Raw genomic sequence first — 15,656 nt, 5'->3', positions numbered from 1 at the left:
GCTGCACTGCTGAACTAAGTGTAGTAAATTAGAGTGAGACATAAGGCCTGTTCGTTTCGTCTGCACTGCTGAATTAGTGCAACAAGTTGAAGTAAGAAAACCTACGTTTGTCTCACTTTAACTTAACGCACCAGTTCAGCAGTGCAGACAAAACGAACAGGCCTATATTGGCCGCGTTCAGCAGAAAAAGCTGCTTACTAAGCGCTTAGTGATTATTATCTATGATTGGAGTATTCTTTTAGATTCTTTTAGATCTTTAACAAATCCAGGGTAATGAACTAATCAGAAACGATTATCACTAAGCGCTTAGTAAGTAGCTTTCTCTGCTGAATGCGGCCATAACATATTTTTTCTGCGAGAAAGTGAGATAGAAAAAGATATCTGTAACATTATTGGTTAGGCTAGGTAACACAAGAGGGTATCAATTGCCCACGAGCTATAGCAACTGGCCGACACTAAAAAACCTCTAGATCATAGGCAGTTGTGATTGGTGGTGGGTAAATGAACCGTGTGTAATTAAACCGCTTCCTGGTAACACGACAGCGCATGTGTATTTTATTTTTGGAGACGCGAAATTTAGAAAGTGTCGTCACTGTGGTTATGTTCCAATAGGCCAGTTCGTTTTGTCTGCACTGCTGAACTGGTGCAACAAGTTAAAGTGAGACAAACGTAGGTTTTAAGTTTACAACCTGAAGTGTGAAGGTAGATTAGGTTAAGACGAACATAAAAGTCCCATACTGTTTTGCGAGATTTGCAATAATTATCAAGTTATTAATGACAGAAATCTGAGGAATGGGAGCGCGCCGACATAGATGATTGAAGAAGCGTTGCAGCTACTCAGGCCATAACGCGGTTCACTCGACCAAGCAACTTCCTTCCTTCAATATATGGCTCTAGGCTTGTGGGAGTAGGCCCCTACGCCATTCTTCTCGATAAAAGAGGTAAAAGAAAAACAAGGACAACGTGTACGTTGTCCCCACGATCAAAAAATATGCGCAGTTACAAGAACCACATCCACCCGCCACGGAGGCGAACAAAAGACTTCGACCAAGCAATTGTTGGCGGCGTGAGGCGAGACGTAGGTCCGGCGAGATAAAACAACGAATAGCGGCGCATTGTCTTTCCCTTCGCCGCGCACCGGCAACAATTTCTGGGCCGTGCTGCGGCCTAAGCAGCTGCAACGCCTCTTCAATCATCTACGCTGGCGCGCCCCTACACCTCAGATTTCTGTCATTAATAACTCGATAATTATTGCGAATCTCGCAAAACGGTATCGAACTTTTATGTTTGTCTTAACCCAATTTACCTTCACACTTCGGGTTGTAAACTTATAACCCCCCACCTTGTACATAATATCATTACTACGATAAAATATAATTTAAAAGTATTTGATATGCGCCTGAGATACTTTTAAAGTATCTCTTTCTAGATACATTTTAATTTATATATCTGCATCTAAATACATTTTTTCATATGTACCTCCGTATCGAGATACATTTGAAATGTATCTTGCCCATCATTGATTACATGTGTCTGAAATACAAATCATGAAATTGCTCCAACCGCTGTCTAAACATCTTATCACAAAAAGCCCGATAACTTCGAAATGGCGCAATGTGAAAAAATTATAGTACTTTGAAAAGGTCTGAAGAAAGGCTACAAGAATATGCATTAAAAAGTGAGTGGTCCGATTAAAAAAATTCAAGGTGACTTTAGCGACGCCACCCAAGGTCAATCTCATAACGTCATTAAATAGATCTTTTGAAACCCTACAATTTTTATTTAAAACATTTTTTTCTAAAATGCTTAGTTTTTGTAATATTTCACCGTCCCGGTACTTTTTATACACCCTACATATGGTAAAATCAAAGAATGCTAGAAAAGATAGGACCAGCTAAGGCCGTAGAATACCATAGATCGTCCGAGACCCGGTCATAATGAGAAACTCAGAAATATGCGTAAATCGCGTTAAAAAGCAATATTTTGTTAAAATTTATTGAAAGTTTGTGACCCAAATTTAGTTAGCCAAAAGCCGTTTTAATCCTTTGAAGCACGAATTTTTCTATGCAATAATAAAAGAAACTTATTATGTATATACAGATTTTCTGGGTCGCTGATTACGAATCCGGAGTCAAAATTTTAAAATTCAAAATGGCGGATTCAATATGGCGACTTCAAATGACTGACTTTGATATGATATTATGGATATGTATCAAACTCAGTATATATATGTTTTTTCGATCACAGATGACAAATACAGAGTCGAAGTTAAAAAATTCAAAATAGCGAATCCAATATGGCGACTTTAAATGGCTAACTTTGATATGATATTATGAATTTTAATTTCGGAAATTTGATAATAAATTCGTAGTTAGCGACCCAAAAAACCTCCACGTATCTATTTCTGTCGAGATCGAAGGATTTTGAACATTTTTGTTCATCATATTGGATCCTCCATTTTGAATTTCGAAATTCTGACCCCAGATTCGTAATCGGCGACCTCGAAAACCCTAGGGTATCAATTGTCAGCCATATAGCTATAATTGTTCTCTCTGACACGAATTTTTTGTACAAAAACACTGTTTTTTGCTTTTAACTATTTATATAAACAATTTCATAAACAATTTATGAGAATTGCACATTATAACATACTTAATAACATAATACTCGAATGAAAACCCAAAAAAAAAATCGAGTGTTTTATACCTGAAAAACGTAATAAAATGAAACAAAAAAGGTGGCACACCAGAGTGCCGCTGTACTTCAAAGGGTTAAATCGAGAGTAAGCTATACAAAATATAATTTTAGTTTAATTTCAATATTTTTAAAAAATATTGAAAATTTATGTATAATTAATAATAAGTGTAAATATGCTATAAAAAAGAATCAGACGAAGAACGACAAAGAACGACGACGACGACAACGAAGAAGACGATGAAGACGTATTTTGATTTGATTTTTCGAGACATTTGAGTAAATACCTCAAGGAAACATGTATTTTTGAAAAATTTCCGCTCATATAAATTCCAAGTTCGTTTCTTTACACATTTTTTCGACAGGACAGATGAAAATATCGATGAAAAACGCGTACAAAGCGAATGTAACATATGCGGGTTACCATATTCTGGTTACCGTGGAAAAGATAATGTATGAAGCAAGAACAAAAATGTATATTTTAAAGTGTAGTAATCATGTAAAGTGTAGTATAAATCATGTATAATCACTAATAAAATCTGTATTATCTCTTTAAAGGGGATATCCGAATGGTTTGCTTGTCTTATGGTGTCCCCTTAGAAGAGACATCCGAGTGTAAAGTTTTAATTTTATGACGGGCATGTAGATTATACACAATCATAATTTATACATATATTTACCTTCTTTTTTATTTCATAATAAACTACACTTTAAAATATACATTTTCGTTCTTGCTTCATATATTTTCTTTTCTACGGTAACCAGAATAACCCGCATATGTTACATTCACTTTGTACGCGTTTTTCATCGATATTTTCATCTGTCCTGTCGAAAAAATGTGTAAAGAAACGAACTTGGAGTATGAGTTAACCGCGTTTTTCACGAAGTGTGCTAAAGTTGTTAAATCCTAAATTGACAAAGCACGCGAGCTGATTGCATTACTCCAAGAGTAATTTAGTTAGTACTACCATTTAAAATTTTACCTCGCTCGACCAAGTTGGGGCTAGCGATAATCGATATTAAAAAGCGACGGGAAAAGGTCGGAATTAACATCACGGGAATGATCGATCACTTCTCATAGAACGAGAGCGGCTATAATAATTATCGTCACTATTAATGAGTCGGAATAACTCGAAGCGACGTTCGAATCGCGGAAAAGTCGGATATTATCGTGAATATCGATGGAGAATGTTCCGCCTGCGGTTTATATTTCTCGATTTTCTTCGAACACGTCAAATAACTAACTGTACTCTTATATATCAGAAAAAAGTGCGAAAAGTTAAAAACATTTTATAAATTTTTACTGCTCGGGCGACAAATTACTCGTCTGATTTGTTTTCTTCATGATTGAATACTTGAATAGTATTCCATAAAATAAAGTTCTTATAAAACATAAACCGTACGTGATATATTGCAGCGAGACAAATATATCTATATCGAAACAAGATAGAGCCACACAATTTATACGACAGGGTTAAATCAATACGTTCGGAATTTTCGATTCTATCCGCGGTAGAAAAAGAAAAAGAAATGAAAACAAAAGAAAAACAAAAGAATACGAGAATTCCTGATTCAGTTTAATTCTTTTCGCAATTTCGTACTTTACACGCGTTATACACGACGAATATAGAGTGCCCCCACTCCGCGCAATAATCTGGTCAGTTTAATACATATTAATATAAATGGTATAACACATATAATTTAAGAATTACCGAATGCTGAAGGAATATTGCCAAGCCAACCTATTGACTTCGTTCCGATGGCTTGAATAGAGAATCAAGAGAGTTGGTCGGAGAAAAGTCGCTGTATCCGCGCTGCACAACCGGAAAGGTGCGATCTGTTATTCTGTCGCGGAAAAACGAGTATCGAGACATAAAGGTCTGACCGGGAATTCCGAAAGTATCACGACGGTCGCCACTACGAAGACCGGGTAAGTGTAGAGGAAGGAGTAATCGAGGTTGATGTAGTGGTGAGGAAAGTCCTTAGCTCTCTATGTCCACGCGTAGTAGGTCCTTGTGTCCTACAATTCCTGCTTCGTACAGGTTCAAGGGTCACGTAGACTTGTCCGCTTCGGATATATCTTGTGAAAGTCGGCTACGTGAGTGAGGAGAGGAGACGACACTCTGTGAAAAAGCAAACTTTCGATGTACTCCTCAGCGTAGAAGACCACCGTTCAACGTTGCGACGCCCTTAAAGAGCCACGAGCACTTGTATCGTTTTTTACATATACAGTCTGTAAAGTAAAAGCGTGTACGGGTTAATGTGTAGAAAAATTTATTTTTAATGATTTTTAAGTACATGGATTTGTTGTACTCCATGAGAAGAAAAACGCTATACCATTAATAATGATGAGTCCAGTCACCATCGGCATTGATAATTGCATCTCCGCCTGGCATCTCCGAGGCTACTTTCCACTACAGTCTGTAAAGTAAGAGCGTGTACAGGTTAATGTGTAGAAAAATTTATTTTTAATGATTTTTAAGTACATGGATTTGTTGTACTCCATGAGAAGAAAAACGCTATACCATTAATAATGATGAGTCCAGTCACCACCGGCATTGATAATTGCCTGGCATCTCCGAGGCATACTTTCCACTAAGTTGACTGCGTATTCGTTCGGTAAAGATCTCCAAATGAGACGAATTTGTCGTGTCAGCTGCTTCAAAGTGCACACTTTTTTTCCTCGAAGCTTGTGCTTGAGATATGCCTCACAATACGGCTAAAAAAAAACTAGGACGATATTTGAAGCCAACTGCCATTTATGCCGTACACGCTCTTACTTTACAGACTGTAAATACATATAGTTGTAGCAATTACACCGCAGCAACATGTCACATAAGTGCGTCATATGTTTGCTATAACCGACACAAACTTCTTCGCGTATATATATATATATATATCCTGATGCACTAATATAATATTTGTCCGAATACAACGCGAATCGCGCATTGTTAAACCTGAGCGAATAGCCCAACTGCAACACGTTTCAACTTCATCCGTAATTAATGACGACGAGATGATATCTTGTCAGTAAACACTAAACATTAATTTGAGGGAGCGCCCCAATGGCGTACATACGCTGGAACATATTATTTCGAAAGTAATCTACGCTGCTTGAAAATATATAAATAATAAATAGCACATGTGTTTTCAATACCGAGCAGTTAATTAATGAGCGCGATGAACGTAATACATGCGGTACAAATTTGTAGACCAATGTAATTTTCCTCGGACTCGTGTCCGCGCGCACGCGTGTGGTCGGCGAGCACAAGTGCGATGTATCAAAAGTTTTGTGGCTGAAAGAGTCAACGACGGGGCCGTAGATTCGTTAGGGAGCAGATTTATCAGGAAATACGTCGAGTCGCGGCCATGCCACATCAGTCACTATTTCAAGTAACGCTCCTTTCTCACAATTCCCGAGCACAAAGACCATACCGCGCACAAGTAGAGAGAGAGAGAGAGAGAGAGAGAGAGAGAGAGAGAGAGAGGGAGAGGGAGAGGGAGGGAGAGGAGAGGAGAGGAGAGAGAGAGGGAGAGAGAGAGGGAGAGAGAGAGAGAGAGAGAGAGAGAGAGAGAGAGAGAGAACTCGCTTTCTCCCAAAAGTCCTCCCGAAGGAGGAGGCTATCCGCGTGAAAGAGAACCAGCAAGAAAATAAGATAAAAGTATACAGATACGCGAAGGAGGAGGGCAAGTCCGGACACGACCGCGGGATTACCGGCTTCGGGAAAATTAATCGCCCATAGAATTAAAGATCCTACCGTACCGGGGATGGGAGGAGGGAGGAGAAGTTACCGTAATTGCCCATCCTCCTCGACAATATGCAAATATTCACCATCGCTACGTCTTCCTCTCTTCCGTGGACCCTCCGCCTCCCCAGCTCTTCCTCTGATCCTCGTGTAAGCGCTAATTAAGCACATGTCTTACAGTCTATCTTCGTCGATGAATAGGGAGAAGGGGACGTAGAACGCGGGAATATATCGCCAAGTTAGCGGAATCAACACAAGATCCTCCTCATTTTCGATACATCGCCGCGGCGATACGCCGCAGAGGTAACATTTAGTTAATATGCTGCAAGTCATTCGCAACAAATCGTGACAAAATTTCACGTCGCGGCATCTCAACAGCGAAAATTTGACTGCTCGGCTGAATTAGTGTCAAAGCGATCGAATCAGGCTTGATTTGCGCAGCGACTAAATTAGTCTGAAATTTGATTTACACCATTGATTTTCGCTAACACCAATTGATCGGCCTGATCGATTGTCCCGTTTACCCGCACGATACCTCCAGTTTAGACAATTCCAATCTTCACCGCACGACAACCCACCGTTCGAAGTCTTCTCTCCATTGCAGCCGGATAACACTACGACACGGACCAAAGACTCATATAAAATCGAGTTCAAAATATAACAAACGTGATTTGCAACTCCGCGTCGTGACACAAGTAAATGGACAATCTGTGACGTCGGTAGAGACGAAAGATTCAAATAAATCTGAGTACGTCACTGTCACCTTATTTCTTTCACCGGTCCATGATTACGGACTATCCATCAAAGAGATGGATATTTTGTCATATTTACATCGGATAGCCTGATTATTCATTCTGATTACGAAAGTAACTGATACGGAAGTAACGCTCAGAGAAAATTCTCGCAGTTTTTCTCCGTTCAATGAGAAAGTAGCATTCTTTCTTCCGTTCTTCCCAAGATAAAACGACGGCGTTGTTTCCTCCGCCTGCAAATGCGCAACCACACATAACACGTAACAACAAATACAAATACGGTTCGTCTGCACCGGTAGCGTCTCGCCGTCACGAGAAAATGGGCCTTAACGGTCGTGCAACCAATTCGGCGAAGGATGTGTCAGTTGCACCGAATGTTGAGGGCTGAGCGATGAGAGTCGATGGCGCGAGGCGACTGGAATCTCTTACCCCTCGTGCGAATTTACGTGACGATATGCGTATATGTATATACTGCACGCGCGCGCACGAGTCAGATATCCGGATACTCGGATATCCGAACGAAGCCGATCCGGATTGTGTCGGGCGCAGTCGAAAGCGCTCACTGCACGTATCGTGGCAAGGTAGACAGCCTCGGCTATCGAGTCACTCGTGCGAAGGATCGAGGGTGGATTTATACGAAAACGCTTGGCTCGCGCGCAGTAATCATTTTTTGCCGGCGATGAAACGCACAGTAGTGACGCACCTGACAGATTTATTGCGAGCTCGAGAGGACGGCTGCAGTTATTGGCGGCGCGGATCGCGTGTGCGTGTATAATAATGGCGAGCATATTTTACAATTTATTCTCTGTTGTGGGATTTATGGTAATTTATTGGGAGTTTGGAACGCGTTATTTATCACTGTCTCATCTATTGCGTCTGCTTGGGGAACATTCGCAAATATTTCAATAGCGTATCAACGATGCAATGTTGCGCCTTTAACATTTACGACACGTCGTATGACGAGAAAGAGAGAGAACATCTCTCGAGTGAACTCGCACGAGTTCCCGCGATTCTCATCGCTGTCTGAATCCTATCGTGTCCCAACTTAGTACTCATCTGTGCTATGTGATTTCCACTTTGCACGATTTTATGTATATTTTTACGCGAATTATTTTTAACAGTTTTTACCTCTTGCATGTCATGTACATTTTTTATTTAAATGATTAAAAGTCAAAACGTGGCATCCGCGAAATTGCAACCATGTGGACTGTATATATTGTCCCTGTTCCAGCTGCGCGCAGAGCGCATCTTGACAACTAGAAACGATATAATATATACATATATATATATATATATTATATTTATGAATAAAATTGTAGATTCCTCCGCTTCGGATAATGGCGCGAAGACTGGCCGGCTCAGTAGGCTAGAAATTAGGGCGCAATCTTCGCGCGTTGTTCCATCCTTTACTGGCGCAAGATGCAGCGGCGGCGCATCATGCCAGACCGCGTCCGAGAAAATTGCAGACACGCGAGCGACCAAGTTCGTTGGCCCGATCCATAATTAACCGTGCATACGAAGTCCCGAGGACAATGTGTACGCTCGAAGGGTCGCGGCATAATGTACTCAGACCTTTAGTTCGAACGCTCGGCAAGATCAAGGAGAGCACGGAGCTCGAAAGTCAACGCTGACGTTCCTGAAACGCCGCTCAGCATTCTATGTAAATAGCAATCCAGTTTGCTCAAGGATCAGCAACCCTCAGATTTGGAAGCTTTGGCCAACGGGGGTTTCCGTCTTTGCGCCTCCGTCCTTGATCCTTCAGGCTTATCTCAGCCGTCTAACACCGCCGCCTTATCGTATTCTCTGTCCCTCTGTTCTCTCTGCTCTCGGTTTCTCTGTCTCTTCTTTCCGGCGACTCTTTCTCTGACGCACAGAATCACTGAGCCATTGGCTATAGGAAGAATTATATCGAGATCTATTCATCATCGAATGTCTTTATCCGCCGTGTCCATCGTCATCTAATCTCTTCATTCATAGACAACGGATCAACATTGTAAGAGAAGTGGACATTTTTTATTCTCTACAGATTCTTAAGAAAAATAACTTTAAATTAAATAACAGCAATTTCCATATTTTTTGAAAAATTGCTCTACATACATGTTTGCGTCAACATTTCGGTTATCGGTGGACAATGGAACTTGATTTGAACAATGTAGGAACGAAATTGAGATCGGTCGACTTTGATGTTTCGCTTGAATAAGTGGCCGGGTTTAATCGTTTTCGCAGACACCTTCGGTCGTAAAGTTCCAACAAGTCCTAAGAAAAGATTTGTGCCGTTCGGGAGAGTAGTGAAGTAATTCAACGACGCCTCGTCGACGGACTTTGCGGCGAAACACTTTCATTAGGATGGAAACTTAATTAGAATGCCTCGGGGCTTGGAGAACTTTGCGTCTCGCTTGCAATGAGTCATTTTGTTCCAAGTCTACTGGAAACGTCAACGACACGAAACGACTAGGGCCAGAGCGCAGACTTCTGCATAACGCATAATACACAACGCATAAGAGAATCAACCAATCAAAGTTCTTCATTTCTATCTTGAGGAGGGAAATGAAGAAAATTAATTGGTTTATTCTCTTATGCGTTATGTATTATGTGTTATGCAAAAGCTTGTGCTCTTGCCCTTACCGTTTGCGCTATCGTTCTGAACCACTTGTATAATAATAATAATAATAATAATAATAATAATAATAATAATAATAATAATAATAATAAGCCAGTTATAGTCAATTGAGTATCGACTGCACAATGATATCATAATACTCGTACGTTGCTAAAGACAAACCCAACTATGTGCACGTGAACCTTTACACTTGAGAAATTGATGAAGGATACATATACACGGAGTTATTAATTTTCCCAACTTGGATATATTCTCCTCCAGTTCAATGTTCCTTCTTCACGTTGTATCATTTTCATAATCACGTAATTTCTAATCATTGACTCTCCGTATTAACTACTTTGCGACAAATTGCGATTGATGCGTGTTCGATACGCATGTCATTACACACAGATCTCGTGAGACGGAAATTATGTGCGATTATACACAACAAACGCATATCATCCGGCAGGCGAAAAAGAATGCGCATAATTTTTTGCCAGTACATTTCGAAATCCGTGTCTCCGTCTCTCGTCTCGCGATATGAAATGCGCCGCCACGCAACTTGATGCGGCACGCTACGTAGCTTCGGGGGAAGAAGGATAAGTCGCGCGGCTAAGTTGACCCGTCTTGATTTCCCTGTAGGGTAGTACGAACATCAGGAAGCTGCCTTGTCCTGCGCGTCTATCGACGGCTCTCTCTCTCTCTCTCTCTCTCTTTTTTTCTCCTTGTCGAACCTCTTAAATTTACGCCAGTGACATCAGCGCCGGTGACACGAAGACGAACCACGAAGAAGATCATCTGGGACATACAAGATGCCCGCGGTCATCACAACTTCTCGGGGAGACGTTAAAACTTCGTTAAAACCAAGAACACCAAGTCGTAAAGTGACGTCATAAAACCCGTCGTTTGCCTGTCGTTTGCCTGTTCGGACGACCGCGTTGATAGCGGTCTGCTTCTTTTTTGTTTCCTTTTTCCTTTAATTATATACCGACGAATACGCTGAAATGCACGTGTGAACGTTATTGCGCGAACTTGGAGAGAGTTTCGATTAATAACTACGTCACGCCGCCGCGTGACATTTTAACAGCATAAATTCGAGTTACATTTGCAAGTTAAAATTGCGCCGAAATATATACTAACTCGCTTTAAAATTGAGATATAAGCGCCGAGAGCATGAAAGTCTACTGTCGAGAGATTTTCAGGAATCATAAATCTATTCGCGATTACGGTCGCACAGATAATGCGGTGGTATTTCTTTCTTTTTCTGGCATCGAGGAGAGAAGCGTTCGTGAACGTGGAGCATTCGAAAATACGCGGGGAGGAGGGGAGGATTGATGTATCTCGAAGATCGCCTGTGAGAAAGATAACTACTAATTTGTCTAATCCATCTTTGCGCACCGGCTACGTACGTTTTAGCCGGTAATGGATTCGAGAGAGCTGCCGTGTGTTCGGACGGATGATCGATGGCCGGAAAACTTAGGAACAATAGAGGCCGTTCAAGGCCGTAAACTTCATCCAGGACGGAAGGTTGCGTTAAAGAGCATAGAAGAATGGACTGGGGTGTGGAGGAGGGAGGCATGCTAGACAAGACTCGTGATAAATTATGATCAATATAAATCTGTGGGAGAGGAGGGAACGCGCGCGTCTGATGTTTCTTCTCTGGATCTAAAATCCAGCGGATGAAAATAATTCGCGAGGATGTAAGAGAGACGACACACCTCAGCTTTGAGTAATTTACTTATAATTTATACGGAGTGCAACGGAGAGCAATAATTTATACGGGCATTGCGCGATTGCACTCCATATTGCTCCATATTGGTCGGATTTCTCGAGTTCAATTCACGCAGATCGATGTTAACGATCGCGTCCTTTTATCTTTTCTTCTCTTCATATCCGCATTATTTACTGTCTTCACGACTGAATATAAAACACTATTTTCGCATTTCACAACGCGGTTTCGCATAAAGTTCGTCGAGCTCGCTATATCGATGCATAGAGCATTGTTATTTAATGTGAAACGCTCGGCTTTTTGCAGTTCTTTGGCGTGTTTGGTGGTCGAGTAAAGTTCGCGCGATTCGTTTGTAGAATCGTTTGTATGTCCGATAGGAATGTTTTATTTTATATTATTCGACGCTGATATTTGCCCCTGTGTGCATCGGTGCCTTACGCAATATACGAAAACACACGTCGTTGTCACATCGAGAAGTGATATCGCGAATAATCGCGAGAAAGATCGCGCAATACGAGAGATGAGTGACGTGAGTGAAAAAAAAAAGAATACAAAAATAGAAATAGAAAATGAACTACCGGGGAAATCAGCGTGTCTGACGTCTGACACACGAAAGCTTTCAACTCATCCCTCATTCTCCCTCGGATCTGCAGTGAAATATATTCGACGCAGGGAAAAAGAGCAAGAAAGCAAAGTATAAGCGTGCAACGTGGAAGCGAGTGAACGAGCGTCTCTCCAAGACGAAGCGGAGACATCGTCTTCATTCTTTCGCGAACTTGGTGTTCTCCGTGCCTCTCAACAGGTTCCCACGCGATTTCGTCTCCCCCACTGGGAGACATTGTTTAAGCATTTTATCAGGATCGATGTAAAGAGAATTGGACGAGATGGGACGCGCGATCGAAGGCTACGACGCCGTCGTATCGTGTATTTCACAAACTTGCAGAGAGATCCCTCCTTTTCCCTCTTTCCCTCTCATATTTTTTCAAATGAATTCCTCTCGACGGTCTGTGGACGGTTTTTCCGTAACGAGAATATCGCTGTAATTGGAAGCTTGCACAAACGAGAAATCTCTTCAGTTTTCAATGTTGAATATCTTGGCTGCAAGTAGGTTGCAAGATAAAATTCTACTAAAATAGGACTTGAAACAACACACTCGAAAAGTTCCGGTATTCGCAGCTCTGAGACTAAATTTACACGCAAAGACTTGTTGGGATGTATTCTCGACATTCTCGTTAAATTTATAAAATTACTGTTGCAACTAGCTCGAGAGGAGAATCCATCCCGCAAGTACGATCCGATTGTTTCAGGATCGTGTTCTATCACGACAAAACGAATCTTCGGTAAAAAAAGTAAGATCCAAGCACGAGGAAAGGAGCTGGCGCAAAGAGACACATCGTGTAAAGGGGCACATGTAACGGGAACAAATTATCGCAGGGAATAAAGACGTCCGTTTGCGGCGAAGCATATTTTCCGTCTGATAAATTACGGATACGCCGCGCGCCGACTATAGAAGTTTAACTCGACGAACGTGATCCTCATTTTTATCGCAAAACCCGTTCCGTTATTAGGAGCTCTGCGCTATCGTGTGCGGACTTATTGCGCGCATGATTTAAGACGCGGTCAGGCACGACGAGGATAAAAGCGCGAAAAAGATATACATGGAAGAGGGAGAGAGAGACAGAGAGAGAGAGAGAGAGAAAGAGAGAGAGAGAGAGAGAGAGAGAGAGAGAGAGAGAGAGAGAGAGAGAGAGAGAGAGAGAGAGAGAGAGAGCGCGCGCACAAAGAATGGAGGTCTTGATTCGATAATTGAAAGATTAATCCAAGACGCGCCGCCGTTTGCCTACAACGACTGCAACGGAGCGAGAAGGATTTTAATCTCGCAGCGAGGTAGACGCTTCTCTCTCTCTCTCTCTCTCTCTCTCTCTTTCTCTCTCTCTACACACCACCAGCTATTTCATATTCATGGCGCAGGTAGCGCTGTTCTGTTAATTTCATCGTCGCGAGGATTCCGCATCGCGGCGAAGCGTGCACGGAGAGCGCCTCGGAAATATGTGCCACAAATCATAAACCACCTTCGCTGAGGGGAAATTGAATCGAAGGTACGCGAAGGTGCGCAACATCACGGCCTGCTTAAACGGCTCGATCGATCGATAAATCTCGACACCGCGCCGTGTTGGGAGATACGATTTCTCCGCGAATCGTTATGCGCTGCTTGTCCTTTGTACAACCGCGTAAAGCGCGAAGCTGGCCTTTGATTTAAGGCCTTTTGATAAGCTGTTTCGCCCCGTGATTTATACTACGTGCAAAATAATAGTCGTGACGTTTCTGCCATTTGAATGTACGTCGTTACGGCAGCCCCGACGTCTATCGTAATATACGCGTTATCTCGCGCGCTCCTCTATTCCGGTTTTATTAAGCGGCGTGAATCGTGATATGTAAATATCGTACTTTTGCCGGACTGAAACTTTCGGATCTTTATTCATTTAAGCGGTTAAAATCGTGGCGGAAAAGGGCCTTTGTGTCCGCGTCCGGCATTTCCCGTGACTACTTGGCAAACTTGAAGACAGAAACAACTTGAGTAAGCGAGAAAATGCATCTGCGACTTAACGCCAAAATGTTTAAGGCTGACTTTCACGCGGATGCACCTTGACACGTCTGTGATTCGCGGCGCTCGTCAGGCACACTTTCCCGACGAATTTAAGATCCAAGGGAGTAAACCGAGACTCGCTCTCGTCGCGGAAGTTTCACCGAGCTGCGAAACTTTTTACGCAGGAGACACAATATTTTATTTTAACTTCACCGGTACGTTTACGTTTCGCAATAACCAACAGCTAAAACCGTCAAATTCACGAAACTCGGCTCCGAGAGTTATATCCTTTTGTGATTTATTAGCGGAGGGTTTCTCTGTAGAAACTAATTAAAGCAGTGCGTTTGTAACTTCAGCTCTTGGCGTTAAACAAAAATTTCTTGTATTAGCTGTTCTTCCACACTGTTACTTTTACATTGTCGACTTTGGACCGCGCAGCAGAAATAACGGCCACGCGAACGGTGATTACATTTTCGGAGAACGCGTCTTATCGCCTTGTAGGTATAATCGTGTATTACCGGGAACCGTTGCTGCGGAAATAATCGCGATCGCGATGGTTGCACGGTGCGAAGTATCGGTTATTCAGAGAGAAGATCACTTTGGCGTCGCGTCACAGTGCGAAAAATCTACTCGTTCCCGGAACGTGGATTATTTTAAGCTCCTTGCCGCGTACAGTCGCGTGTACGCCCTCGGCTCGCGGGAGAATACAAGAAATACGTATTTCCACACTAGCTATTCGCTACTCTCTTCCATCCCCATTTCTCATCAAGATCCATCGGAATATTTCGGAAAACAGTGCCATCGACGTGAACTAGAGAGAGAGAGAGAGAGAGAGAGAGAGAGAGAGAGAGAGAGAGAGAGCTTTCGTGTGCGCCGACCGCCTCGCGGACAATCCTCAACAATTCGGATTTTACTTGCAGTCTATTTTCTTCTTAATCGCCTTGTTATTTTAGGGGATATTATCGGAAACACCAAGTAGCATCGAACGAGGCGAAGGTCGCCGTGTCTCGAATATTCCTGCTCGGACGAGACTCGAAACTTCTTCGGACAGAGCAGGACCAAAGGAGAGTCAACTCGAATGGCGGAGGAAAAAAGAAGAAGGCTGGCTCTCGGAGCTAAGACGCGACCGTCCGCCCGTCCGCTGATCAGTAATAAGGGCAAAGTTTTTTTTCGTGGAATTCAGGAGCCGCGCTGCATTCGCGAAAGTTTCCACTTATAAGGCGAACCGATTATTCGCTCGCCGCGATGTCGTTATCGACATTAGTTCGCGAGCGGAAAGAGGGAAAAGAAGTGTTTATTACGACGACAATAAAAAACGATGAAAAGCACGAAAAGCACGTCGTTCGCACGCGCGCCTATAAAGAGGAAGAGGTTCGTCGATTGAACTTGGTTGGAATCTGGCGGCTGATCACGAAGGCGAAACGATTGAATCTGTCGCTTTTTAGGAAGAGAGGGGAAGCACTCGGCGAGTGCTTAGCACGCTGTGGATAAAAATTGCGCGGCTGCGTGTTATACTCTTACCGTCGCGTTACAACGTAGTGAAACGTAC

This window comes from Harpegnathos saltator, unplaced genomic scaffold (assembly GCF_003227715.2).
Source record: "Harpegnathos saltator strain DR-91 unplaced genomic scaffold, Hsal_v8.6 scaffold51, whole genome shotgun sequence".
NCBI classification, from domain to species: Eukaryota; Metazoa; Arthropoda; class Insecta; order Hymenoptera; family Formicidae; genus Harpegnathos; species Harpegnathos saltator.
Note: the sequence above shows the minus strand (reverse complement) of the source record.